The sequence below is a fragment of the Schistocerca piceifrons genome, chromosome 3 (assembly GCF_021461385.2).
Source record: "Schistocerca piceifrons isolate TAMUIC-IGC-003096 chromosome 3, iqSchPice1.1, whole genome shotgun sequence".
Taxonomy (NCBI): Eukaryota; Metazoa; Arthropoda; class Insecta; order Orthoptera; family Acrididae; genus Schistocerca; species Schistocerca piceifrons.
Genome location: NC_060140.1, coordinates 97,545,654 through 97,573,556, shown reverse-complemented (window position 1 = coordinate 97,573,556; position 27,903 = coordinate 97,545,654).

Here is a 27,903-nt window from a genome sequence, read left to right as displayed (position 1 = left end):
CCAGTTTTGAAAAGTCCTCGTCGTTACTGCTGTGGAGGCCGACTTGCTACTGTTGTTACCGTAGGCCGAGCTGTGGCGAATACAACTTTTTGAGACTGAGCTGTACAAAATGTGCTGTCAGATAGTTTTCAGTATACCTATTTGAAATACCTAACCAGTCAGTAAACACTCACTTTCAGTGTCGTTATTTGTTTTACTTATAATTGTTTGATGTTATAAAGTGATATTTTATGTTTTAAAATCAGTTTTGTATTATTTTACAGTTAATTATTCCCAATAACGTTCCAATAATTTACAGCAAGACAGCCGGGAGACGTCGTCGACAACCGCCGATATTCCGACACGGGAACACCCTGCCATTTTTAATACAAAACTACAGCAAGGAAGCGCTGTCCAAGGAAATTTAAAACCTCGGTATTTAGGAAACTTTGTACAGTTCTATTTTGCGAGAATTCTATTACTTGTTCACGGTTGGAAGGCGGAGTTGTGAAAACGCGATCCTCCGTTGTGGTGGTCAGACGCTGTTGATCGTGACCTGGACGAATCTCAAGAATCTGGATACTGCACGACTGGACCAGCTGACCAAATGGAGTCGCACACTGAAGCCCCTTTCAAACTCTGTAGAGTGCTGAGACTGCCATCTCACACTTGTATATGGAACCCTGTGTTCCTCATGTTCTTTACGGTGATTTATCAGCGTCTCACGCTTTTGGCGTCCATTACACACTCCACCAGTCCCGCAAGCCTCGTAACAAACTAAACACAAACAACACTAATGCACCCTGATAGCCGTTCTACCTGTCACAGACTACTGTGACTCTAATCCTGAGCGAGGACGTGGTGAAAAGTTTTGTCTCTGAATTTTGTGTGTCACAGCTCGAGGCTGTTACAATAAGATAAACGTTATTAACATTCTACGTCTTTATTTTTCAGGTCAAGATATTCATTTCTCAACGTAATCACTCTGGCGACAAACACATTCTTCCAAACGAGAGACCAGTCTGATCACACTGTCAGTGTAGAATGTTTGACTTTCTTGACTAAGCCACAACTTCACGTCTGCTTGTACCACGTCGTTACTTGCAAAGCGAAGTCCTCGGAGATGTGCTTCAGGTTTTGGAAACAGATGAAAAGTGGATGGGGCCGAGTTACGACAGTACGAAGGATGATCGGTGACAGTCAAGCCAAGGTGCCGGACTGTTGCAGATGTCGCAGTGATAGTCTGTAGTCGGGCATTGTCATGCTGAAGGACAGGGCGCTCCATGTCTACATGAAATCTTCGAGTTCGATTACAGCACGAAGTTTCCAACGCACCGACATACTTAAGTTATGCAACGTCACGTTACATGCTAAAATTCAGAGCCCTGTAGCGGCAGAGGGCTGCAAATATGTAGACAGAAACAATAAGATATAGAACGGTAATTACGTCTGTTTAATCTAAGGTGGTTAAAGAGTTTTTGTATAAAAAATTTGAAGGCATTACTTTCAACCCACCCTTGCACATACTCTTTACGAAGGTTCATTGATATCTGGCTATGTCATCTGCATGCTTAATTTTTTATTTTCAGTGAGTGCAAGGGGGATTGATGATGTATCCCTTTTTTCCTGAGTAAGGGGAAACATTCGCCAACGGCCTTTACGCAGTGGTAACACCGGTTCCCGTCAGATCACCGAAGTTAAGCGCTGTCGAGTCTGCCTGGCTCCTGAATGGGTAACTGTCCGAGTTTGCTGGCAAGCGGAATGCCACTCTACGTCCCCACCTGGCTACGCTTCAAGGCTGAGGATGACACTGCCTCCAGTTGGTAAAGTTGTGCCTTCAAGTCCGATTCGGACGACGATTTTTTATTTTTTTATTTTTTATGTAGGGGAATATTAAATGTAATGGAGGTAGTTATGAATCGAAATATCGTTACGAGAAACATTACAAAGACAAAAGAGGCGAACAGTAGTAGTAAAAAGAATAACAATTTGCTTAAACTTAATTAAGGAACGACACGTTAGTAGAGGATATAAAAGATTTTTTGATATGGGGGAGGGACTCTGGCACCTGTGTTTTGATTGGTTTCGTGCGGTCCCAGGATTTTCTCTCTTGTGCCAATCTCTTCGTGTCAAAGCAACAAATGCGGCCAAAGTCTTCAGTTATTTGCAGAATACATTCCCATCTCTGTCCTCTCCTCCTGACACCTTGGCGCATGTCCTGTCATTCTGTCCGTCTTCCACTTACTGTTTTCCACGTACTCGTTTCCTAAACACCTGTATCGAGAAACGTTTATTACCTTTTCTTTCAGTCAACGTAATTTACTGAATCATTCTGTGATGCTACAACACAAACCCTTCGATTCTTTTATTTTCCAGTATTTCACACAACCCACTAGTTACTTCCACACAATGCTGTCTCAAAACGTACAACTTGAGAAACTTCTCTCTGGAATTCGTATCTAAGAATTTCGCTATGGACATCATTTGCCGAGTAAAATTCTCCTTTACTTGTTCTTATATTCACCTTCCCTAGGCCATCATGGGTTAACTTTGCTTACAAGATACCATAAAGCCCTCACGTAGTGACAAAAGTCACGGGAGACCTCCTAGTATTGTGTCGGACCTCCTTTTGTCCGGCGTACTGCAGCAAAAAGACACGACATGGACTCAACAAGTCGTTGGACGTCCCCTGCAGAAACATTCACCCATGCCGCCTCAACAGCCGTCTAGCGAAGGTTTAACCGGTGCAAGAGTTTGTGCACGAAGTGACCTACATCTACATCTACATCTACATTGATACTCCGCAAGCCACCCAACGGTGTGTGGCGGAAGGCACTTTACGTGCCACTGTCATTACCTCCCTTTCCTGTTCCAGTCGCGTATGGTTCGCGGGAAGAACGACTGTCTGAAAGCCTCCGTGCGCGCTCTAATCTCTCTAATTTTACATTCGTGATCTCCTCGGGAAGTATAAGTAGGGGGAAACAATATATTCGATACCTCATCCAGAAACGCACCCTCTCGAAACCTGGCGAGCAAGCTACACCGCGATGCAGAGCGCCTCTCTTGCTGAGTCTGCCACTTGAGTTTATTAAACATCTCCGTAACGCTATCACGGTTGCCAAATAACCCAGTGACGAAACGCGCCGCTCTTCTTTGGATCTTCTCTATCTCCTCCGTCAACCCGACCTGGTACGGATCCCACACTGATGAGCAATACTCAAGTATAGGTCGAACGAGTGTTTTGTAAGCCACCTCCTTTGTTGATGGACTACATTTTCTAAGCACTCTCCCAATGAATCTCAACCTGGTACCCGCCTTACCAACAATTAGTTTTATATGATCATTCCACTTCAAATCGTTCCGTACGCATACTCCCAGATGTTTTACAGAAGTAACTGCTTCAGTGTTTGTTCCGCTATCATATAATCATACAATAAAGGATCCTTCTTTCTATGTATTCGCAATACATTACATTTGTCTATGTTAAGGGTCAGTTGCCACTCCCTGCACCAAGTGCCTATCCGCTGCAGATCTTCCTGTATTTCGCTACAATTTTCTAATGCAGCAACTTCTCTGTATACTACAGCATCATCGGCGAAAAGCCGCATGGAATTTCCGACACTATCTACTAAGTCATTTATATATATTGTGAAAAGCAATGGTCCCATAACACTCCCCTGTGGCACGCCAGAGGTTACTTTAACGTCTGTAGACGTCTCTCCATTGATAACAACATGCTGTGTTCTGTTTGCTAAAAACTCTTCAATCCAGCCACACAGCTGGTCTGATATTCCGTAGGCTCTTACTTTGTTTATCAGGCGACAGTGCGGAACTGTATCGAACGCCTTCCGGAAGTCAAGAAAAATAGCATCTACCTGGGAGCCTGTATCTAATATTTTCTGGGTCTCATGAACAAATAAGGCGAGTTGGGTCTCACACGATCGCTGTTTCCGGAATCCATGTTGATTCCTACATAGTAGATTCTGGGTTTCCAGAAATGACATGATACGCGAGCAAAAAACATGTTCTAAAATTCTACAAGAGATCGACGTAAGAGATATAGGTCTATAGTTTTGCGCATCTGCTCGACGACCCTTCTTGAAGACTGGGACTATCTGTGCTCTTTTCCAATCATTTGGAACCCTCCGTTCCTCTAGAGACTTGCGGTACACGGCTGTTAGACGGGGGGCAAGTTCTTTCGCGTACTCTGTGTAGAATCGAATTGGTATCCCGTCAGGTCCAGTGGACTTTCCTCTATTGTGTGATTCCAGTTGCTTTTCTATTCCTTGGACACTTATTTCGATGTCAGCCATTTTTTCGTTTGTGCGAGGATTTAGAGAAGGAACTGCAGTGCGGTCTTCCTCTGTGAAACAGCTTTGGAAAAAGGTGTTTAGTATTTCAACTTTACGCGTGTCATCCTCTGTTTCAATGCCATCATCATCCCGTGATGTCTCATAAATTTTCGGTGCGGTTTATGTTGGTCGATATGCCAGTGCCCGTTGAGTCTATCAGTAGATGGGGTTTCACTAGTCATGGCCTGCACCTCAATAGGTATGGGAAGGGAAGGCTGGCAAAGCTATTAGGTGACAGGGTAGTGGGTGCTGGTGGAATCCCTCATGGAAAAATTCCCGTAGTAATTGGTGTTAGAGGTACACCTTTTTTAGATTCAACACTGCTGATAGGTATACCAGCTTGAAGGAAGTCCATCTGACTAAGGAAACACCTTCATCGGAGGTCAGGTATGCAAGTAGAGAAGGAATTAGAATATTTCATCAAAATATTAAAGGCATTAGAGATGAAGTCAGTGATCTGCTTATAGATGTTGACAGTGATATTATTTATGTATCGGAGGACCACTTAAATAATTTGACAATTCATTCGCTTCCTTTACCAGGATACAGATTAGCTGGTTATTTTAGAAGTCGTTCTTGCATTTCAGATTACTTCTGCCCAAGCTAGAGGTGGTTCATTGTTGTATTTTTGAGGAAGTACCAAAAATGAGTGTTATGTTGTGATTTCTATATGAATTTTGAATATGATAGTACAAGAAAAAGGATGTTAGTAGATCTCCTAAACTCGTATGATATGACGCAGACCGTGTTTTTTTTCTGAACCAAGGTGCAGGGGAACAGTAACACTAAGAAGCTTTTGTACTCAGACAAATGTCACATATCATTACAAATAATGTAGAAAAGCTAATCCAACGGCAATAGAGATTTTTTAAACCTCGTTAGGGTACTGTAGTAGCAGGATGTCTATAGTGCAGATAACACATATGACAAATGTAATCCTTTCCTTAACACAATTCTCATGCTCTTTGAGAGTTGCTATCCATCAGAACGTACTAAATGGGGTACTAGCAGTAAAAGGTAGTTTGGGTGCCTGACTAGTGGGCTAAGAATATCGTGTAGAACAAAGCGGGAATTATATCAAAATGTTAGAAGTAGTCAGAATCAAGCTACAGTAGCCCATTACAAACAATGTTGTAAAGTGATTAAAAATGTTATATTTTTTTATTTAACTAAAGCGCTTGTTTGTGTAACTACAAGATATTACACCAGAAGTTGGATCATTACGTGATACAGGGAGTAGCTCACAATTGCTTCACCTCTTCTTTTACAACAGACAGTAATAGGTCATAATTCACAGTGTTGAGAATGGCTGTGAATTGGAGTCTGAGTTTGGTACAGTCAAATGGGAGTGGCCCCAGGGATCAGTGATGGAGCCACTCTTGTTCCTCATTTAAATAAATGATTTGCCCTTTAGTTTTGGGGGGTAATTCTAAAATATTTCTGTTTGCTGATGACACTAGCTTGATACTAAAGGATGTTGAGGACAACATTGACTCTGTTTCAAATGCTGCAGTTCACGACGTAAGTTCATGGCGTGTAGAAAACAAACTAACGCTAAATCACAGTAAGAGGCAGTTTTTACAGTTTCGAACGCACAATTCAACAAAACATATCGTTTTAATTCCACAGATTGTTCTCTTCATTTTATTGGGAGAATGTTGGGGAAGAGCAGCTCTTATTCAAAGGAGGCTGCGAATAGAATTCAGCAGCACTGCTGGAGTGTCTGGAATCCTTATCAGGTCGAATTAGAGAAAGACATGAAAGCAATTCAGAGTCCGCTGCTAGATTTGTTACCGGTAGGATGAATCAGCATGCAAGTGTTACGGAGATGCCTCGTGAACTCAAACATGGGAATCACTAGAGAAAAGACGACGGTATTTTAGCGAGACACTGTTGCGGACGTTTAGAGAACGGCCATTTGCAAAGTGATTGTACCACTGCTAACATTCATTTCACGTTAGGACCAAGAAGACAGCCATCTACAGAAGCTTAGACGCCAGTGGAAAAGGAGAGAAATAGACTAGTAGAGATTCGTGGTACCCTCCGCTTACAGAGCACACTGAGGTGACGAAACTCGTGGGATACCACCTAATAGCGTGTCGGACCTTCTTTCCATCTTAAGTGCAGCAACATGGAGTCGATGGAAGTCCACTGCAGAGCTACTGGCGCATGCTGCATCTTTGGCCGTCCGTAACTGTTGTCGGTGCTGGATTTTGTACACCAGCTCACTTCCCGATTACGTCCCTTAAATGTTCGATGGGATTCACGTTCGATTGGAACTATTTAGGGGGATCTTGGTGGCCAAACCATTCGATCGAACTGTCCTGAATGTCAATCAAACCAACCGGGAACAACTGTGGTTGGTGACATGGGGAATTTACAACCATAAACATTCTATAGAATGTTGCTGCAAATTGCCTCCAAGTATCCGAACATTACTGTTCCCAGTTAATGATCGATTTGGACTAAAAGATTGATTCTATTCCACTTAAACACATCCGACATCATTACAGAGCCACCCATAGTTTGCAGAGTGCCTTGTTGACACCTCGAATCCATGGCTTCGTGGGGTTCATGACACATTAGAAAACTACCATAAACTCTTTCGTACTAAAATCTGGACTCACCTGACCAGACCACGATTTTCAAGTTGTCTAGGGTCCAACCAATATCGTCGCTAGCCCAAAAGACGCGTTGCTTGCTATATCTGGCTGTTAGTAAAGGCACTAGAGAAATTCATATGTTGCCATAGCCCATCAACATCAAATTTCGCCACACTGTTCTAAGGAATGCGTTCTTCGCTCGTCGCACATTAATTTCTGTGATTATTCAAGCAGTGTGACTTATCTGTTAGCACTGCCTCTGCTTCTGGTATGGTGTGATATGGAGTATTCGTTATAAGTTGTTCGTGGTACTTAGGGGTGTCACATACAAGGACTACAAAAGATATAAAAAAAGGTCATGTCGATATTTCGCTACGCAGTTACAGAAGATTGTGATCACTGAACTAAGTTTCAATTGTCCTGTATAATAGTAGAAGGTATTTGTAGCAAACATGCCGAATAGTCAGAGTTTGAACTCCAAAGGTACTATCAATTACATGAGAGCTCATTCGATTATTTTCCAATCTTTTCATGAGGATATATATACATATGAGCGTGTGTGTGCGTGTGTGTGTGTGTGTGTGTGTGTGTGAGCGTGTGTGTATCTTACAGATGCGGTGGCAGAAGAGAGAGAGAGAGATAGAGAGAGAGAGAGAGGCACAGAGAGATGATCGGCAAAAGGATTGGTGAATGTTCGATTTACTATTGTTCTCTGGGCACTTTCTGTCTTTGGTTACTTGTCCCATAAATTGCGGAACTAGTTTGTGGGAATGACTGCAAGCACTCCTAAGTCTTCTACAAATAACACCCACGAGTAAAAGGGGAAAACAAATTTAATACGTAGGTATTTTGAGAACAAACGTCCAGAACAGTAATGAACGTATTTACATGTTATGTACATTATTTACAGCAGGCTGGTGACGATGCCTTTAAATCAAATCGCTCGACAGGTTTTGTTTCATCTGTTCTCTAGCTCGACGTGGGTGCTGACAAAACCTGTAACAAAAGAAAATTGATCGATGAATATAACTGTTAACAGTTGTAGGAAAGAAGGTAAAGATAAGGCCTGTTATGTATTTACATACAAATCAGTACAGTTATATATTGTGACGATGCTAAAACTTCAGTTAACTTTGTAGCGTCTAACTAAGAGCAGACATGTTTGGAAACTCATCACAAACGAAAGTTATACTGAAATTTCTATTATTCTGTACTACTGCTAGTTTCGAGACTAACCTGGGCGAGAGGAGCTGGAGTGCCCCTAACGTCGTCGAACACAAAACATCTTCTTCAGCCGACGCCAGAAGCCAGAACCGCACGTCGGCCCCTCTCTCTCTTCTCCTGCGTCTTCCTCGGCACCCACCAGGTCTGGAGACAGCTGCTTCTCGACGGACGTGTCCAGCGCTGGCACGTCTCCGCCCTCCCACGTCTGCCCGTTGCCTGGACACGCCTCGTCCTCCTCAGTCACCACTTCCAGCGGTCGACGTCTGCGGGGCTCTGCGTCCACTGGCACATCTTGGGGCGGAGGTCGGTAGAATCCGGCGCCTGTAAGAGAATAACTGCGTCAGTTAAAAGTCACTATTTGTGGAGAAAATAAGAGTACTTTACACTTCGACATGTTAAGCCTCTACCGACAGTACTGTTCGCATTGTATACTATGTATGTATCGACACATTGCGCTCCAACAACAATTCTCTGCCTCAGAATACTCCAGTTAATGTTTTCCATACTGGGGCCAGAATTAACACAATAGCAGCATCACTTATTCCCATTCCCCACTTAAATCTATAAACAAGAGAAATTTTAGGTACTTACAGTAATATTCCGGCAGTCCAGGCCACTCTCCATCCCAAGGGTGAGTATCGACAGGATGTACGTCATAATGAACAGCGAACAGAAAATCCTCCAGTTCGAATCTCGAATACGAGTGTACCAGCGGAATCTTAGATCTCTCAAACACTAATCTTCGTCCCTAGAAAATAAAATAACAATATCTGACATTTGGACCAATTCATTATTTAAAAACAAAATTTTTATAATGCCTTCACTACTTTAAAGTTATTATACTGAATGGATATATTCTCCTGGAACACGATACGTGACGCAAATTGTCAAGAGTGAAATAGATTTTCATCCAAATAGAAAAAGGAATGAGACAAAGGGAGATAAAGAGAGAGAGAGAGAGCGTGGGCTAAATGTATGCGAAACAAAATACATCTGTATATTAACATTGAAGCCTTGCTCCATTTTTGGGATCCTTATGTTCATAGTAGTGAGACTGCTTAGGAACACCTCAACAAATGTACTGCTGATCGCTACCCGGTGTAGTCACAACACACAAACGGTTTACGTGGCCGTTCATATGGAAAAGCAATGGCCAGTACAACGCAAGCTTGAAAAAGATCCCTATCTGTCGTTAGTTTGTAATTACACTGGCGCCTCGCTTTATGAGACAAAAATCTGTGATTTTCTCAAGCAAATGGCTTTTTACACCTTACTACGCCTCGTATACACAAAAAACGATAACCACCACAAAAAAACGCTATTGTCGCCATGTCTCGACCTTTACCATCTGCGCAGCTACGTAACACCTATCCAGAAGTTCCTTCATGCACTCCTGGTCTACACACTGCCGGGATCTTTCTCACACAGCTCTAGTAAGAGAAGTACACTAGGCTTACCTGGGCCTGTAGCTTCCAGTGGATAAAGTCTCGAGGCAGCGGGATAGCAATTGGATCGCTTCTCTTCACGTCAGCCATGGTTAACCAACTGAAGTGTCTTGTTTCCTCGGAAACCACCTTACCGCTTGTAAGCGGTTCCCATTGTTGTGTACACCACGAATTAACGTGTGTGCATTGTACCATCAGGTGCGGTGAGACGATATGACCCGCTGGTGCCGAAACTGTTTTTGATTCGGTAGATTCCGTCTTAGGCCTTCACTCAAGGACCGTTAGTTCAGCTGCGTTGGTATTACTTGTAATGATGTTTATCATATCCTTCTAAAAGTAATTTCCACATCTGGGAAACAGTCACTGCTCTTCGGGTCAATTAGTGATCTCCTACGTCTGTCATTACAACACGGTTTATTGGTAGACCTAACAAATACCGTCTGACGATATAAGCCACCTAGATACGAAACCAGTCTGCTTCACTCAGCGACTAGTCTGACCACAGTCGAATTTAATTTACTAAGACAGTAATTTAAATAACTTACGCCGACAGCCCAAAACGGGAAAATGCTACGGGTAGTTTAATAGTTTAAATAATTTACTGATCCACAAAAAGTAATTCTGGTGATACTTTCTGCACTGAACTCACATCCTTATTCACAGACAATAAATTTTCTTGCTTACTCATTTGTGATCGTCTAATGTGGTGAAGAAGGAGTGGTCTTTGACACGATGCCGACAACTTTTTTCATTATGTGTTGTGAAATAAAAACATCACTTTTTGCGGGATTACTGGTGATAAGTGACTCAAATAATCAGGAAACTCATTTTGACTCATCTTCCTGTGAGAGAAGAAATTAAAACTTCAGCGACCCCATAATGATCGACGCTGTATCGCTTCTGCCAGATGTTGGTGATACGCGTCAGTCAGTGTTCTTATCTATATTATTACCGAAAGATTATCGTATTCATAGCAGTGCACGTAATATTCTTTCTTCTTCGAAGTCCAAGCACTTTCTGGATAATATGTTGTTCGTGATGATATGCTATTTTGAACAGGCACTCAATCTGGAAATCTTTTATTAGCGATATCGAAAGGAACATACTACCTGATAATCATTCCATTAACATTAAATAACTGCTCTTAAATAACTATCCTTAAATAACTGCTGGTCTGGTCTATTTTCCATCAGCAATATTATTCCATGTGTCAGATGACAGTCTGACGATCGGAATACTTTTGTTTGCCTTTTCTGAGTTGGGGCATAGGGAGGTCTGTAAAATAATCAACTTTTTTTATTTATTCCTGATGATTTTGTTACATAACTAGATGCTCGCCATGATCTCCACGACGCTGCACCACGACAGGGCAGGCGCTGGAGTTTATTTTACCTTCCTTCTCTTCCAGTGTGGAGGAGACTTCCGTGATTCTATGGAGCCAAGTAACTCTGATAGTGTGGTCAGAAACTTAATGTGGATATTCCTCCCCATTCTGTCTCCATTCTTGTCTGATTATTTTGCAGCCACAGGATATGCTGAGGAGTTCCGTAAAGGAAGGGAGACTGGGCCTTTCTCCTCATGAAAACAGAAACCACGACGTGCCGCCATTCAGACCGCTCTCCGGATGTGTTATTGAGTATCAATTTTTTAATTTTTAATTAATAAGCACTGCTACGTTATTTACCTTACAATTTAGTTTGCGGTAATTGATCTTTGAGGCTGGAAGATTTTGTTTTATAGATGCTTTTTAATCTTATACTTTTTATACTGACTTTTATACAATTTTGTGTTTTGTATATGTTGTATTTTCAGGCACTCATTTTGCCTTCTGCAGTAATTTTAATTAATGACTTCGCATACCGCATTTTATCCATTATACTTGGTACACTGCCTAATCATGTACCGTAGCTATAGTGCCCTCTGCTTTCATTAGTTCCCTGATATATGTACCAGACGCATTCTGATCATCACCAACACTTACTGTGTACATACATGTTTAGTTTCACGTTGATACTACATCAGATTACTCTTAAAGATTTAGCGTCACCAAACTGAGCTTTGCTGGTTCTACACTGTTTTCGTTTGTAACAGATCTGAAGATGGTAGTAGCCAAAACAGGTAATAGTCGAGTGTAAAAGTTTGTCTGATCAAGACGGACCTGTAAAATAAACTGATTAAAGCAATGGGTCTCATTTTCGTCGCACCGGTAATGTTCTTCTTTTAAGCATTATCACTATTCTAGTTTGACGTCCACTGGATTGACCACTCCCTCCAGAATTTAGCTGAAATCTTTTGTAAGTCCTCGTCGCTACTGCTGTGGAGGCCGACTTGAAATAAACAAAAATAGGCCCTCAACAGCTAAGCGCAAATAGTCCTAGAGGAGACTGACATTTTTGTAACGTTTCCTGTAAGCAAAATCCTGTTTTACTGCTCCTTCACGATTTTCTAGTCATCTGTCTTTATTTTGCAAGTACCTTGTTGATATCCCTTGGCATAAAGTATTGCGAAATACATCTGTAATGTGGTGGAGCCCATTTACGGTTGAAATATCTACGGGAGAGCAGTAAATCCCGTATATAGTAATTGATTCTTGGTTTAATATGTCTTACAGTGACTGCTTTCCCCTGTATTGTTGAACATCTTGATATAATTGACTCAGGGCTTTGAAATATTATTCCTTCCTGTGTCACCGCCACATTGCAATACCTCCCGTGTTTGCCTTTACAGAATTAGTAGAGGTCTTATTGATGTTTTGATGCCACGAATTTCGCACTGTAGTTTATTTCTTCCGGTAATTAAACTTTTTTCAAAATCTGAATTACTGATTGCTTCGGGCTGTTCTCTTACAGACTGCCGAAGCTGAGCTGCTCCGTTATGTAAGTGAGCTGTTTTTTTTTTTTGGGGATGTTGGGATCTTCAGCTATCGATTAGTCCAAATTCCCAAAATGTTGGGTTCCAAGTTTTGATTTACACTGGGAGCCTCAGCTACGTGGGGCATTTTTATTTGTGTATTTATTTTAGGTGGTGGCGAGAAACGATCGGACTCATGACTGAGCAGATGCAGCTAGTCACAAATCTTAAATTCTTCATTTCAGAGAAGCACTTGCACCTCACATCCTCAACTATTTGTTCGATATAATTCAGTCTCTCTCTTCACCCTCTACAGCTCTCTCAAATATTATGAAAATTCGGAAATAAGTGGCTAGTTCAAACAGTGTAGACTCAGTTCTTTGTTTACTTTAGTTCTGACACGTAACTAATACAGATTAAGTTGTTTCTATTCCTCGCGAAGTCCTGAATTAGTATCCGAACTTTGGAACTAAACTTTCTAAGTGAAGTGATTCTTGAGTTTCTCCCGGCGTATTTGATAATCAAAATATCCACGGGTGTGCTGCCGGTCTATAGTGTCCAACGGGCACAATATTTCGGCGATCATACATGTCGCCATCATCAGGTGAACTGACGGACTGAGCTCCTGTGAACGTGCCGGCATGGAGATCCGTACGCTACGGCTGCTCAGTGGGAACTGCGTTCGGTCGCGGCGGCCGCAGATTTAAATACCTTCCGCCCGCGGCGCGCTCCCTCCCCCGTCCGCGCCCCGCGCCACGGTCGCGCGGTGGAACAGATTGCGACGGCGTCTGAGATGACGTCGGTGTGATGGCTCTGTCCGCCGTGGTCGTCACAACTATACGTTTGCTCGATTTACTCTTGATTAACCCAATCGCTGGTCCCCAAGCCTTGCTAACATTATAGCCACAGTCACGGTTTATGAGGTCGTCATTGGTGCGAATTTCGATTGCCTCTCTAACAACGCTGTCCCAGTATCTCGACGTCTGTACCAGAATCCTCGTGCGGTCATACTCTATGGCGTGATTTTCCGACAAACCATGTTCAGCGACCGCCGACTTGCTCGGATACATCAGTCGAGTGTGCCTCTGGTGTTCACGGCATCGATCCTCGACGGTACGCATCGTCTGACCAATATACGATTTGGTCAGAATCTACTATGAACTTTTCCAAAGGCAACTCCTTCTACTCCATAGATGTGTATTTTTACGGGGCCTGTTAGACCAACTTAAGTAGAAACGTCTGTCAGAGTTCAGTTCTGACCGCAAGTATAGGTATCTTTCATATGATAAATTTATTGAAAGTGAATACCTGTGTTTCATTCTGACACTGTATTAATTCTGTAAATATTGGCACTTGCATTTTGCTGTAATGTATTCACGTATTTTGACAGTCTCCTGACAGAAATTTCAACGGGATTGAATACATCAGGTATCATGCAGATATCAGTCCCGCCGAGTAACGCTTCAAACGGTGTATAGTTGGAAACTTTTCTGGGAGTCGAGTGGTAGTCTCCGATGCACCACATCTGATTTACTGAAACCCTTGGACCTTCACAATGACTATGAAACACAGAAATTGCTTCGGGATTGATTACAAGAGGCACCATGCCGGCTTCTGTCCGAGCTAATAACGCTTCAAACGGTCTCTCGTTGGACCGTTTATTTTGTGTCCTGTCGTTGTTTCCGATGCACCGTTGTAAGTTTACTGTAACCCTTGGACCTTCATATTGACGATGAAATATAGAAATTGAATCAGATTGAACACAACAGGCATCATGAAGACTTCTGTTTAGGCGCGTAACCCTTCAAACTGTTTATGCTTGGAACCTTTCCTTGGAGTGCAGTAGTAGTTTCCGATGCACCGATGCAGGTTTTCTATAACACTTGGGCCTTCAAAAGTAATATGAAACTCAAAAATGTCATCGGGATTGAATAGAACAGGCAACATGCCGACTTCTTTTAAGGCGAAAAACGCTTCAAACATTCTGTGCTTGGAACCTTTTCTGGGACTCCAGTAGAATTTGCCGATGCTCACTCCACGTTTATTGTCGCCTTGGGCCTTCACAATGACGATAAGACACAAAAGTGAAATCGGGGTTGAATAAAAAGGCACAGTCTTTACAGTCCTGGGTGACCAATAGTTGTTTCGGATGCACCACTGTAGGTTTACTGTAACTCTTGTACATTCACAATGATATGAAACACAGAAATTGCATCGAGATTCATTACAACAGGCACCATGCACACTTCTGTACAGGCAAGAGCCGCATCAAACGACCTATGCTTCGAACCTTTCCTGGGAGTGCAAACATAGTAGCGGATACACAAACGCATGTTTAGTGTAACTCTTGGACATTCACATTGACGATGAAACACAGAAATTGCATCGGACAGAATTAAGCAGGTATCATTCCGACTTCCGTCCAGGCGAGTAACCACTCAAACTCTCTGTGGTTGGAACCATACCTAGGATTCAAGGAATAGTTTCCGATAAACCAATGCAGGTGTACTGTAACCCTTTCAAATTGACGGTGGAAAACTAACATTGCATCAGATTGAATGCAACTGGCACCATGCCGACTTCTGTCCAGGCGAGTAACGCTTTAAACGGTCTGTGTTTGCACCTCTACAGGGTGTCCAGTAGTAGTTTGAGAAGCACCACTGACTGTTTACTATAACCTTTGGACCTTCACAGTGCATATGAAACACAGAAATTGCAGTGGATTCAATACAACAAGCACCTTGCCCAGTTCTGTTCAGGCGAGTAACGCTTCAGACGCTCTGTGCTAGGAACCTTTCCTGAGGGTGCAGAAGCAGTATCCCATGCACTAATGCAGGTTTATTGTAACTTTTAGACCTGCACATTGACCATGAACGACAGATAATGCAACGGTTGAAAACAACAAGCATCTTGCCAACTTCTGTCCAGGCGAATAGTGGTTTAAACGGTCTCTGCTTGAACCTCTCCGGCGAGACCAATAGATGTTTCTGGCACCACTGTAGGTTTACTGTAACTCTTGCACATTCACAATTAATATGAAACACAGAAATTGCATCAGGATTCATTACAACAGGCACCATGCCGACATCTTTCCAGGCGATAACCGCTTCAAACGGTCCGTGCTTGGATCCTTTCTTGGGAGTCTAATAGTAGTTTCTGATGCACAACTTTAGTTTTACTGTAAACCTTACACGTTCACATTAATAACGAAACACCTTTTCTGGGAGTTCGGTAGTCGTTCCCGATATACCACGGCAGATTTACTGTAACCTATGGACCGCCACACTGACGATGATACATAAAAATTGCATCGGATTGAGTACAACTGCCACCATGCCGAATTCTGTCCAGGTGAGTAACGTATCTAACGCTATGTGCTTGGATCCTTCCCTGGGAGTCCATTATTACTTTCCGATGCACCACTGTGGCATTTACTGTAACCCTTGTACCTTAACATTGACAATTAAACACAGAAAGTGCATCGGATTGAATACAACAGCCAACTTGCCGACTTCTGTCCAGGTGAATAACGCTCCAAACGGTCTGTGTTTGGAACTTTTCCTGGGAGTTCAGTAGAAGTAACCGATACACCACTTCAGGTTTACTGTAACCCTTAGACCTTTACATTATAGATAAAACACATATATTGCATCGGACTGAATCCAGCAGGCACCATTCCGACCTCCATCCAGGCGAGTAAAGCTTCAAACTCTCTGTGTTTGGAATCTTACCTAGGAGTCAAGGAATAATCTCCGATCCACCACTGCAATTGTAGTGTAACCCTTGGTCATTCAAATTGACGAAGAAGTACAGAAATTGCATCGGATTGAATGCAACAGGCATCATGCCGACTTCTGTCCAGTCGAGTAACGCTTGAAACGGTCAGTGTTTTGCACCTCTCCAAGGTGTCTAGTAGTAGTTTCAGATTCAGCAATGCAGGTTTACTTGAACCCTTAGACCTTCAAATTGGCGACGATACAGAAATTGCATAGGATTGAATACCACAGGCATAATGCCGACTTCTGTCCAGGTGAATAACGCTCCAAAAGGTCTGTGTTTGGAACCTTTCCTGGGAGTTCAGTCGTAGTAACCGATACACCACTGCAGGTTTACTGTAACCCTTGGACCTTCACATTTACGATGAAACACAGAAATTCAATCGTAATGAATACAACAGCCACTATGCCGTCTTCTGTCCTGGCGACTAATGCCGCAAACGGCGTGTGCTTGGAACCTTGCGTATCAGTCCGGTAGTAGTTTCCGTTGCACCATTACACGTTTAGTGTACCCCTTTGACCTTCACATTGGCGATGAAACACAGAAATTGCATATGAATTGAATACAACAGGCACCACGCCGACTTCTCTCCAGACGCGCGAAATTTGGCACGAACTTCAATGCGAGATGCCTTTAATAGGTCCCACAACGAAACATTGTCTCGAAATTTGGTAGAAAATCCGAAGAAATTCTGGCCGTATGTAAAGTCCACAAGCGCAAGACGCAGTCAATATCTCCGCTGCGCAGTGCCGATGGTTCTGTTAACGACGACTGTGCCGCTAAAGCGGAGTTATTGAACGCAGTTTTCCGAAATTCCTTCACCAGGGAAGACGAATGGAATATTCCAGAATTTGAAACACGAACAGCTCCTAGCATGAGTTTCTTAGAAGTAGATACCTTATGGGTTGCGAAGCAACTCAAATCGCTTGATACGGGCAAGTCTTCAGGTCCAGATTGTATACCGATTAGGTTCCTTTCAGATTACGCTAATACAATAGCTCCCTACTTAGCAATCATATACAACCGCTCGCTCACCGATAGATCTGTACCTACCGATTTGAAAATTGCGCAGGTCGCACCAGTGTTTAAGAAGGGTAGTAGGAGTAATCCCTCGAACTACAGACCTATATCATTGACGTCGGTTTGCAGTAGGGTTTTGGAGCATATACTGTATTCAAACATTATGAATCACCTCGAAGGGAACGATCTATTGATACGTAATTAGCATGGTTTCAGAAAACATCGTTCTTGTGCAACGCAGCTAGCTCTTTATTCGCACGAAGTAATGGCCGCTATCGCCAGGGGATCTCAGGTTGATTCCGTATTTCTGGATTTCCGGAAAGCTTTTGACACCGTTCCTCACAAGCGACATCAAATGAAGCTGCGGGCCTATGGGGTATCGTCTCAGTTGTGCTACTGGATTCGTGATTTCCTGTCAGGAAGGTCGCAGTTCGTAGTAATAGTCGGCAAATCATCGAGTAAAACTGAAGTGTAATGAGGTCTTCCCCAGGGAAACGTCCTAGGACCTCTGCTGTTCGTGATGTATATAAATGACCAGGGTGACAATCTGAGCAGTTGTCTTAGATTGTTCGCAGATGATGCTGTAATTTACCGTCTAGTAAGGTCATCCGAAGCCCAGTATCAGTTGCAAAGCAATTTAGAAAAGATTGCTGTATGGTGTGGCAGGTGGCAGTTGACGCTAAATAACGAAAAGTGTGAGGTGATCCACATGAGTTCCAAAAGAAATCCGTTGGAATTGGATTACTCGATAAATAGTACAATACTCAAGGCTGTCAATACAACTAAGTACCTGGGTGTTAAAATTACGAACAACTTCAGTTGGAAAGACCACATAGATAATATTGTGGGGAAGGCGAGCCAAAGGTTGCGTTTCATTGGCAGGACACTTAGCAGATGCAACAAGTCCACTAAAGAGACAGCTTACACTACACTCGTTCGTCCTCTATTAGAATATTACTGCGCTGTGTGGGATCCTTACCAGGTGGGATTGACGGAGGACATCGACAGGGTGCAAAAAAGGGCAGCTCGTTTTGTATTATCACGTAATAGGGGAGAGAGTGTGGCAGATATGATACGCGAGTTGGGATGGAAGTCATTAAAGCAGAGACGTTTTTCGTCACGGCGAGATCTATTTATGAAATGTCAGTCGCCAACTTTCTCTTCCGAATGCGAAAATATTTGGTTGAGCCCAATATCAAACTAAAATACGAGAAATCAGAGCTCGAACAGAAAGGTTTAGGTGTTTGTTTTTCCCGCGCGCTGTTCGGGAATGGAATGGTAGAGAGATAGTATGATTGTGGTTCGATGAACCCTCTGCCAAGCACTTAAATGTGAATTGCAGAGTAGTCATGTAGATGTAGATATAGATGTAGAAAAGTATGGCTTAAGACGGTCTGTGCTTGGCACCTTTCTCAGGAGCCCACTGGTAGTTTCCGAAGCACCACTTCTGTTTTACTGTAACACTTGGACTTTCATATTGGCGATAAAACACAGAAATATCATGGCGAATGAATACAACAGGCACCATGACGACTTTATCCCGAGCGAATAACGCGTAAAACGGTCTGTGCCCTGAAACTTTACTGGAAGTCGAGGCGTTGTTTCCGTTGCACCACAGCAGGTTTACTGTATTCTTTGGACCTCTACATTGACGATGGAACACAGAAATTGCATCGGGATACAATACAACCAACACCATGCCGACTTCTGTCAGGCGAGTAACGCTTCAAACAGTCTCCTCTTGGAACCTTTCCTGGGAGTCCAGTAGATGTTTCTGATGCACCACTACAGGGTCAAATTGACGATGAATCACAGAAATTACCTGGGGATTGAATACAACTGGCACCATGCCGACTTCTGTCCAGGGGCTAACGCTTCAAACGGTCTGTGCTTGGAACCTCCCTTGGGAGTCCAGTAGTAGTTTGCGATGCACCACTGCAGGTTTACTGTAACCCTTGGACCTTTTCATTGACTATGAATCGCAGATATTGCATAGAATTGAATACAACTGGCACCATGCCGACTTCTGTCCAGGGGAGAACCACTTCAAACTGTCTGGGATTGGAACCTTTCCTGGGTGTCCAGTGGTAGTTTCCAATGCACTACTTCAAGTTTACTGTAACCCATGGACATTTACATTGACAATGAAACACAAAATATGCATCAGACTTAATACAACAGGAACCATGCCGACTCCTGTCCAGGGGAGTAACGTTTCAAACGGTCTGTTCTTGGAAACTTTCCTGGAAGCCCAGTAGTACTTTCCGATGCACTACTGTAGGCTTACTCTACCCTTTGGACCTTCCCATTGGCGATGAAACACTAAAATTGTATCGGCATTGAATACAACAGGCACTACGTCGAATTCTGTCCATGCGAGTAACGCCTCAAATTGTCTGTGCTTGGACTCATTCTTGGGAGTCCAGTAGTTCTTAGTGATGCACCACTACTGGTTTACTGTAGCCCTTATACCGTCACATTGACGACAAATCACAGAAATTACCTCGGAATTGAATATAATAATGACCATCCCGATTCTGACCAAGCGAGTATCGCTTGAAACGCTCTGTGCTCTGAACCATTCCTAGGAGTCCAATAGTAGCTTCCTGTCTACCACTGCAGGTTACCCGTAACCCTTGGTCCATTACACTGAAGATGAATCACAGCAACTGCATCGTAATGAATACAACTGCCATATGCCGACTTCTGTCCTTGCGACTAATGCTACAAACGGCGTGTGCTTGGAACCTTTCTCAGGAGTCCACTAGTAGTTTCCGATGCACGACATCAGTTTTACTGTATCAGTTGGACTTTCACATTGACGATAAAACACCGAAATATCATCGGGATTGAATACAACAGGCACCTTCCGCCGGAGTGAATAACGCTTAAAACGGTCTGTGCCCTGAAAGTTTATTGGGAGTCGAGGCGTTGTTTCCGATGCACCACAGCAGGTTTACTGTAATCTTTGGACCTTCACATTGAAGATGAAAGACAGAAATTGCATCGCGATTGCTTACAACGGGCACAATAGCGACTTCAGTCCAGGCGAGTATAGCTTCAAACGGGCTGTGCTTCGAACCATTCCTAGGAGTCCAGTAGTACTTTACAATGCACCACTGAGGGTTTACTGCAACCGTTGCAGCTTCATGATGTATATGAAAGACAGAAATTGCATCGGGATGAACAGGCACCATGCCGACTTCTGGCGTGCTAATAACTCTTAAAACGGTCTCTTCCTTGAAACTTTAATGAGAGTCGAGGCGTTGTTTCCGATGCACCACAGCAGGTTTACTGTAACCCTTGGACCTTCACACTGACGATGAAACCCTGAAATTGCATCGTTTTGAATACAACAGGCACCATGCCGAATTCTCTCCGAGGGTGCAACGCGACAAACGGTCTCTGCTTAAAACCTTTTTGGGAGCTCAGTAGTTTCCTCGGGATTGAATACAATAGGGCCTATCCCGACTTCTGTCCAGTGGAGTATCGCTCCAAACGGGATGTGCTCTGAACCTCTATTGGGAGACGAGATGTTGTTACAAATGCACCACTGCAGGTTTACTGTAACCTTTGGACCTTCATATTGCGATGAAACACAGATATTGCATTGGTTTAAAAACCCAGGCAACATGCTGGGTTATGTCCAGGCGTATAACCCTTCGAGAGATCTGTGCTTCGAACCTTTCGTGAGAATCCAGTAGTCGTTTCCGAAGCACCACTGCTGGTTAACGGAAACCCTTGCACATTCACATTGAATATGAAAAACAGAAATTTCAACGAGATTGAATACATCAGGTATCATTCCGATATCAGTCCCGCCGAGTAAAGCTTCAAACGGTCTATAGTTGGAAACTTTCCTTGGAGTCGAGTGGTAGTCTCCGATGCACCACATCTGACTTACTGAAACCCTTGGACCTTCACAATGACGATGAAAGACAGAAATGGCATCGGGATTGATTACAACAGGCACCATGCCGGCTTCTGTCCAAGCAAGTAACGCTTCAAACTCTCTGTGCTTGGAAGCTTACCTAGGAGTCAAGGAATAGTCTCCGATGCACCAATGCATGTGTACTGTAACCCTTGGCCATTCAAATTGATGATGAAAAACTGATATTTCATCGGATTGAATACAGCTGGAACTATGCCGACTTCTGTCCAGGCGGGGAACACTTAAAACGGTCTGTGTTTGTACCTCTACAGGGTGTCCAGTAGCAGTTTCAGAAGCACCACTGACGGTTTACTATAACCCTTTGGACCTTGACAATGCATATGAAACACAGAAATGGCATCAGGATTCATTACAACAGGCATCATGCCGTCGTCTGTCCAGGCGAGAACCACTTGAAACGGTCAGTGTTTTGCACCCCTCCAAGGTGTCCAGTAGTGGTTTCAGATTCAGCAATGCAGGTTTACATTAACCCTTAGACCTTCAAATTGACGACGATACACAGAAATTGCATCGGATTGAATACAACAGGCATCATTCCGACTTCTATCCAGGCGAGTAATGCTTCAAACTCTCTGTTGTGGACTGGCAAGACATCCAATCCACTATGAAAGGAAGCCGAAAGGCGCGCATTTAAGCTCACGCTGGCTGGCGTGAGGTCTGGAACAGGACAAGGTCTTGAGACTAGCAAAAAAGGTACGTAGCTTCTGGAATACTTAACTTTAATACATAATTGGTGAACATCGCTCTTGACGGTACATGTTTTACAGAATCAACAATGACTGGTAATGGCGCCTTGCTAGGTCGTAGCAAACGACTTAGCTGAAGGCTATGCTAACTATCGTCTCGGCAATTGAGAGCGTAATTTGTCAGTGAACCATCGCTAGCAAAGTCGGCTTTACAACTGGGCGAGTGCTAGGAAGTCTCTCTATACCTGCCGTGTGGCACCGCTCGGTCTGCGATCACTGATAGTGGCGACACGCGGGTCCGACGTATACTAACGGACCGCGGCCGATTTAAAGGCTACAACCTAGCAAGTGTGGTGTCTGGTGGTGACACCACACTCTCTGTGCTTGGAACCTTACCTAGTAGTCAAGAAATAGTTTCCGATGAACCACTGCAGGTGTACTGTAAACCTTGGTCATTCAAATATACGCTGAAACACAGAAAATGCTTCGGGTTGAATACAACAGGAACAATGCAGACTTCTGTCCAGGCGAGTAACCCGTCAAACAGTCTGTGATTTGAATCTTTCCTGGGAGTCCAGTAGTAGTTTCCGATACACCACTCCAGGTTTACTCTAACCCTTAGACCTTCGCAATGTATATGAAACACATAAATTGCGTCGGACTGAATTCAACATGCATCATTCAAACTCTCTGTGCTTCGAACCTTACCTAGGAGTCAAGAAATAGCTTCCGATGCACCACTGCATGTGTACTGTAATCCTTGGTCATTCAAATTGACGATGAAGCACAGAAATTGTATCGGATAGACTACAACAGGCACCATGCTGACTTCTGTCCAGGGGAAAAACGCTTCAAACGGTCTGTGCATTGCACCTTTCCAGGGTGTCCAGTAGTAGTTTCCGATACACCACCACAGGTTAACTGTATCACTTGGAACTTGACATTGATGATGCTATCGGATTGACTGCAACAGGGACCATGCCGACTTATTTCCACGCGAGTTACGCTTTCAACCGTCTGGGTTTGGAACCTTTCCTGAGAGTCCAGTAGTAGTTCCCGAAGCACCAGAAATCCCTGTTTTACTGCTACTTCACAATTTTCAAGTTATCTATATTTTGTAACTGTCTTGTTGCTCCCTTGGCATAAAGTTGGCTGAAGTACGCCTGTAATTTGGTGGGCCCCCGCTTACGGCTGAAATGTCTCCTGGAGAGCAGTAACTTCTGTATGTGGTGATAAATCGACGTGGATTGCAGTGTGATCCCATGCAATTACTTTGTGACCCTCCGCATATCTTCTGGTTCTGTAACTTATTCTTGCTTTAATATGACTTACTGTGACTGTTTTTCCTTATATTGTTGAAGATCTTGATGTAATTGACTCAGGGATCTGAAATATTATTCATTCAATGTCCTACCGAAACTTCGCATTACCTGAAGTGTTTGCCTTTACAAATTTAATGGAGGTCGTATTGGTTGTCTGACGCTATGAATTTCGCATTGTGGTTTATTTCTACCGATAACTTAAATTTTTTCCAAATCTGAATTACTGATTACTTCGTTCTTTTCAATAACAGTCTGCCGAATTTGAGCTGCTACGTTATATAAGTGATGTGTTTTCTTTTTTTTGGGGAGGGGGGGGGGGATGGGGTGCTTGTATTTTCAGCTGTCCATTAGTCCAAATTCCCACAATGTTGGGTTCCAAGTTTTAATTTACATTGGGAGCCTGAGCTGCTTGGGGCATTCCCCTTCTAATGGTCAATGACAGAATGCACGTTGTTCTAATGGAGCGCCAAAATGGAGAATGGCGAGGAAAATATTCCTAATTTCCTTCACTTTTCATTGCTCCTCCTCTTCTAGGTTTTCTTTCCCCTGACACATGTTCATACTCTTCACGTATAGCTCCCTGTCTGCAGCCTATATGTGTCCTTCCTCCTGTGCTGCCCCCTAAAAATTAAATTTAAAAAAATTGAGATGATGCTGATGGTGAGACTGTATACTCATTTACGTTTAAAAAAAGGATGTTGCGAAAATGTAGTCTACCTATTTATGTTTTCAAGGAAAATTGTGTTATTTTATGAAGAATGTCGTTTTAATTTTCACACACTAGACGTCGTTATTTGTTTTCTCATTACCTGCAACTTTTGCTCTATGTAGTACGAGTTCGTTATCTTTGCAAAAACAAAAAAAATTAAAAAGGGTTTAGAGCACAAGTAAACAAGTTGGTAGAGCACTAGCCCTAAAAAAAAATTAAAGAAGCGCCATAATAGCTGGATCGCTGGATCGAGCATCGATCGTCAGCTTTTTTTTTTTTTTTTTTTTAACAAAGAAAAGGCACAAACTCCGTAGTCAGTAAACTAGCACTACGATGTTTATTTCATTTAATTTCTAAATAAAGGGTCGGTAGAGCACGTGCCCTCGAAAGGAGGAGGGAAAAATCTCATTTTGCACCCGAATACGTATTTCACGATAGACGTGGAAAATAATGGTTGTCTACACTTCCTTGATGTGCTAGTTAGAAGGAAGGTGGACGGTACTTTGGTACCTGCCCTTTATACGACTCCTACTCACACTGGCTTGTATCTGCAGGCTGATAATTGTCACCATCCGGCTCAACATGATGGCGAACTTAACACCTTGGTACACAGGGCCCTTGCCATCTCGGACCCTGAGAGTTTGTGAGCTGAGTTAGTCCATCTCGAAGTCACCTTTCTTCAGAATGCTTACAGTGAAAGACAGATAGACGTAGCGGTATCGACCAACTTTTCTTCGGGTGAATGATGATAATACCGAAGTGGTCCAAAGACTACGGCCATTTTCATTAACGCAGGGGTCATTTCTAACACGACTGATCATATTTTGCGGAAATATGACGTAAATTGTGTTATTCGCCCACTATCTAAGAACAGGTTGCTTTTAGGTTCCGTAAAGGAATATCTTGTTATGCCTAAAGAGGATGTCTACTTATTCCTCATAGTTGTGGCATGTCATAAATTGGTCTGGCTATCACGACGCTGGAAGACCAGCATATTGTGCATATGCCACACACATGCTTACAATAGCCAAGCAAATTCGCTGTTGCAGAATATTGACTTGACACCGGTCAACCTATAGAATATAATAAAGTGCAGATTATGACATGCAGTTCCAGCTATTGTGAAAGCGCTGTTAAGGAAGCAGTTGAAATAAAATTAGGAAGTAGCTTTATCAACAGTGAATGCGGTTTTCGTTTAAAGTCTGCATGGAGTCCGCGCTCTTGGTCAAGAAACAGAAGGACAGAGTTTATGCTACCACACCAACTGATTATTAATTCCACTGTAGGTAACTTCTGACGTCGGCCACCTTTGGTTTGTGATGGCGCTAGTGTTTACAGCGTGTGTAAGTGTTATCATTCCGGATTTCTCTGAGAACCGAGGTTTTAAATTCCCTTGTAAAGCGCTTACTTGATGCAGTTTGCCTAGAGGATGGCAGGGTGTGCTTCCGTCGAAACATCGGTGGTTGCCGGCGACGTCACCCGGCTGCATTCAGGTAAATTATTAAGTTATTTGAAGAAGGACGCAGATTTACCGGATGGTGACGCTAAGAAATTGTTACCCCAAGGTCCGGTACCGCGTAGACTATATGGACTCCCGAAGGTTCACAAAGAGGGGGTACCATTACGCCCCATTGTCAGCAACATCAGGGCACCTACATATTTGTTGGCCAAATACCTGACGGGAATATTAAGTCCTTATGTGGGTAAATGCCCTCATCACATCCGTAATTCCGTGGATTTTGTTAAACACCTTGATAGCTTCAGGTTGGATGAGTCAGATATCATGGTGAGTTTTGACTTCGTTTCCTTGTTTACGAGGGTACCCCTGCGAGAGTCGGTAGAATTGATTAGTCAGAAGTTTGACGAGAAGACCACTGAACTTTTTAGGCATGTCTTGACTTCCACGTATTTTCTTTTTAATGGAGAATACTACGAACAAACAGAGGGAGTCGCCATGGGTAGCCCACTCTCACCGGTGGTAGCGAATTTGTACATGGAGAACTTCGAGGAGGAAGCCCTGTCGTCATCCGTATGGAAACCTACTTGCTTTTTCCGTTACGTGGACGACACGTTCGCCATCTGGCCACATGGTATGGATAAACTCCTTGACTTCCTTACACATCTAAACTCCATACACCCCAACATCAAATTCACTATAGAGACTGAAACGGAGGGTAAATTACCTTTCCTTGACGTCTTGGTCAAGAGAAGGGCTGACGGCACCCTAGGTCATGGGGTGTATCGGAAGGCTACGCACACTGATTTGTATTTGCATGCAGACAGCTGCCACCACCCTTCACAGAGGAATGGGGTACTTAAAACTCTAGTACATAGGGCCCGCACTATCCCTGACGCAGAGAGTCTACCCCAGGAATTGGAACATCTGAGAACTGTATTTCGAAAAAATGGGTACTGAGAGTGGCAGATTCAACGTGCTCTCCGCCCAACCACTGCAGCACAACCTGTTGAGATGGATGAAGTCACGAGGGAGGAGGTAGGCACTGCATTTATTCCATACACAGGCGCACTCTCGGGGAAAATCGCTCGCATTCTGAAGAAACACCGGGTCGGAACTGTGTTTTGTCCTCCAAATAAAACTCGTGCACTGGTGGGGAGCGCCAAAGATGACCTCAGTTTGAGGAAGGCCGGCGTGTACCAGATTCCGTGTCAATGTGGCAAGTCGTATATTGGTCAGACGATGCGTACCGTCGAGGATCGATGCCGTGAACACCAGAGGCACACTCGACTGATGTATCCGAGCAAGTCGGCGGTCGCTGAACATTGTTTGTCGGAAAATCACGCCATGGAGTATGACCGCACGAGGATTCTGGTACAGACGTCGAGATACTGGGACAGCGTTGTTAGAGAGGCCATCGAAATTCGCACCAATGACGACCTCATAAACCGTGACTGTGGCTATAATCTTAGCAAGGCTTGGGAACCAGCGATCGGGTTAATCAAGAGTAAATCGAGCAAACGTATAGTTGTGACGACCACGCCGGACAGAGCCATCACACCGACGTCATCTCAGACGCCGTCGCAATCTGTTCCACCGCGCGACCGTGGCGCTGGGCGCGGACGGCGGAGGGAGCGCGCCGCGGGCGGAGGGTATTTAAATCGGCCGCCGCCGCGACCGAACCCAGTTCCCTCTGAGCAGCCATAGCGTACGGATCTCCGTGCCGGCACGTTCACAGGAGCTCAGTTCGTCAGTTCACCTGATGATGGCGACATGTTTGATCGCCGAAATATTGTGCCCGTTGGACACTATAGACCGGCAGCATACCCGTGGATATTTTGATGAAGAAATATTTTCATTTTTAAGAATTAATTAACGGTGGTGGGGTATTTTGCAAAGTCAACTTTTATGTGAGGATCATTTGTATGTACCATACTTGCGACGGTAATCTCTCCATACTTAATCTGTTAATTTACCTATCGGCCTGTTGTTTACCACTTAAAAGTGAAATGGGACACAAACAAACAAGTTGGTATTGCACTATTTTCCCTCTGTACGTACCCGCCAAATTTCGTCGAGATCTCTTATTGACATTTTGGGAATATTTCATGTAAGCAAAACACTGTTTTACTGTTCCTTCACAATTTTCAAGTGCCGCCATTGTGACCACACACCAGATGTGTTATCGACTAATGATTTTTAAATTTTTGAATAATGATCACTGATACGTTATTTACCTTATAATTTCGTTTGCAGTAATTGATCCGTCAATCTGGAAGATTTCATTTTATAGATGTTTTTAATCTTATACATTTTATACTGGCTTTTATACAATTCTATGTTTTACCTTTGGTTCAGCTTCGACACACGAGGCCTCGGCTCAAGAGATTCTTAGGTTTTTACGCTGCTAAAGGACACCTCCATTTTTTTTCTTTTTGTAGCTCTCTTGTCAGAAACTCGAGAACGGCTGCAATAAATCTCGGCGCATAAGCTTGAAAGCAGTGCTATGTTATTGACTCGTCGCTGAG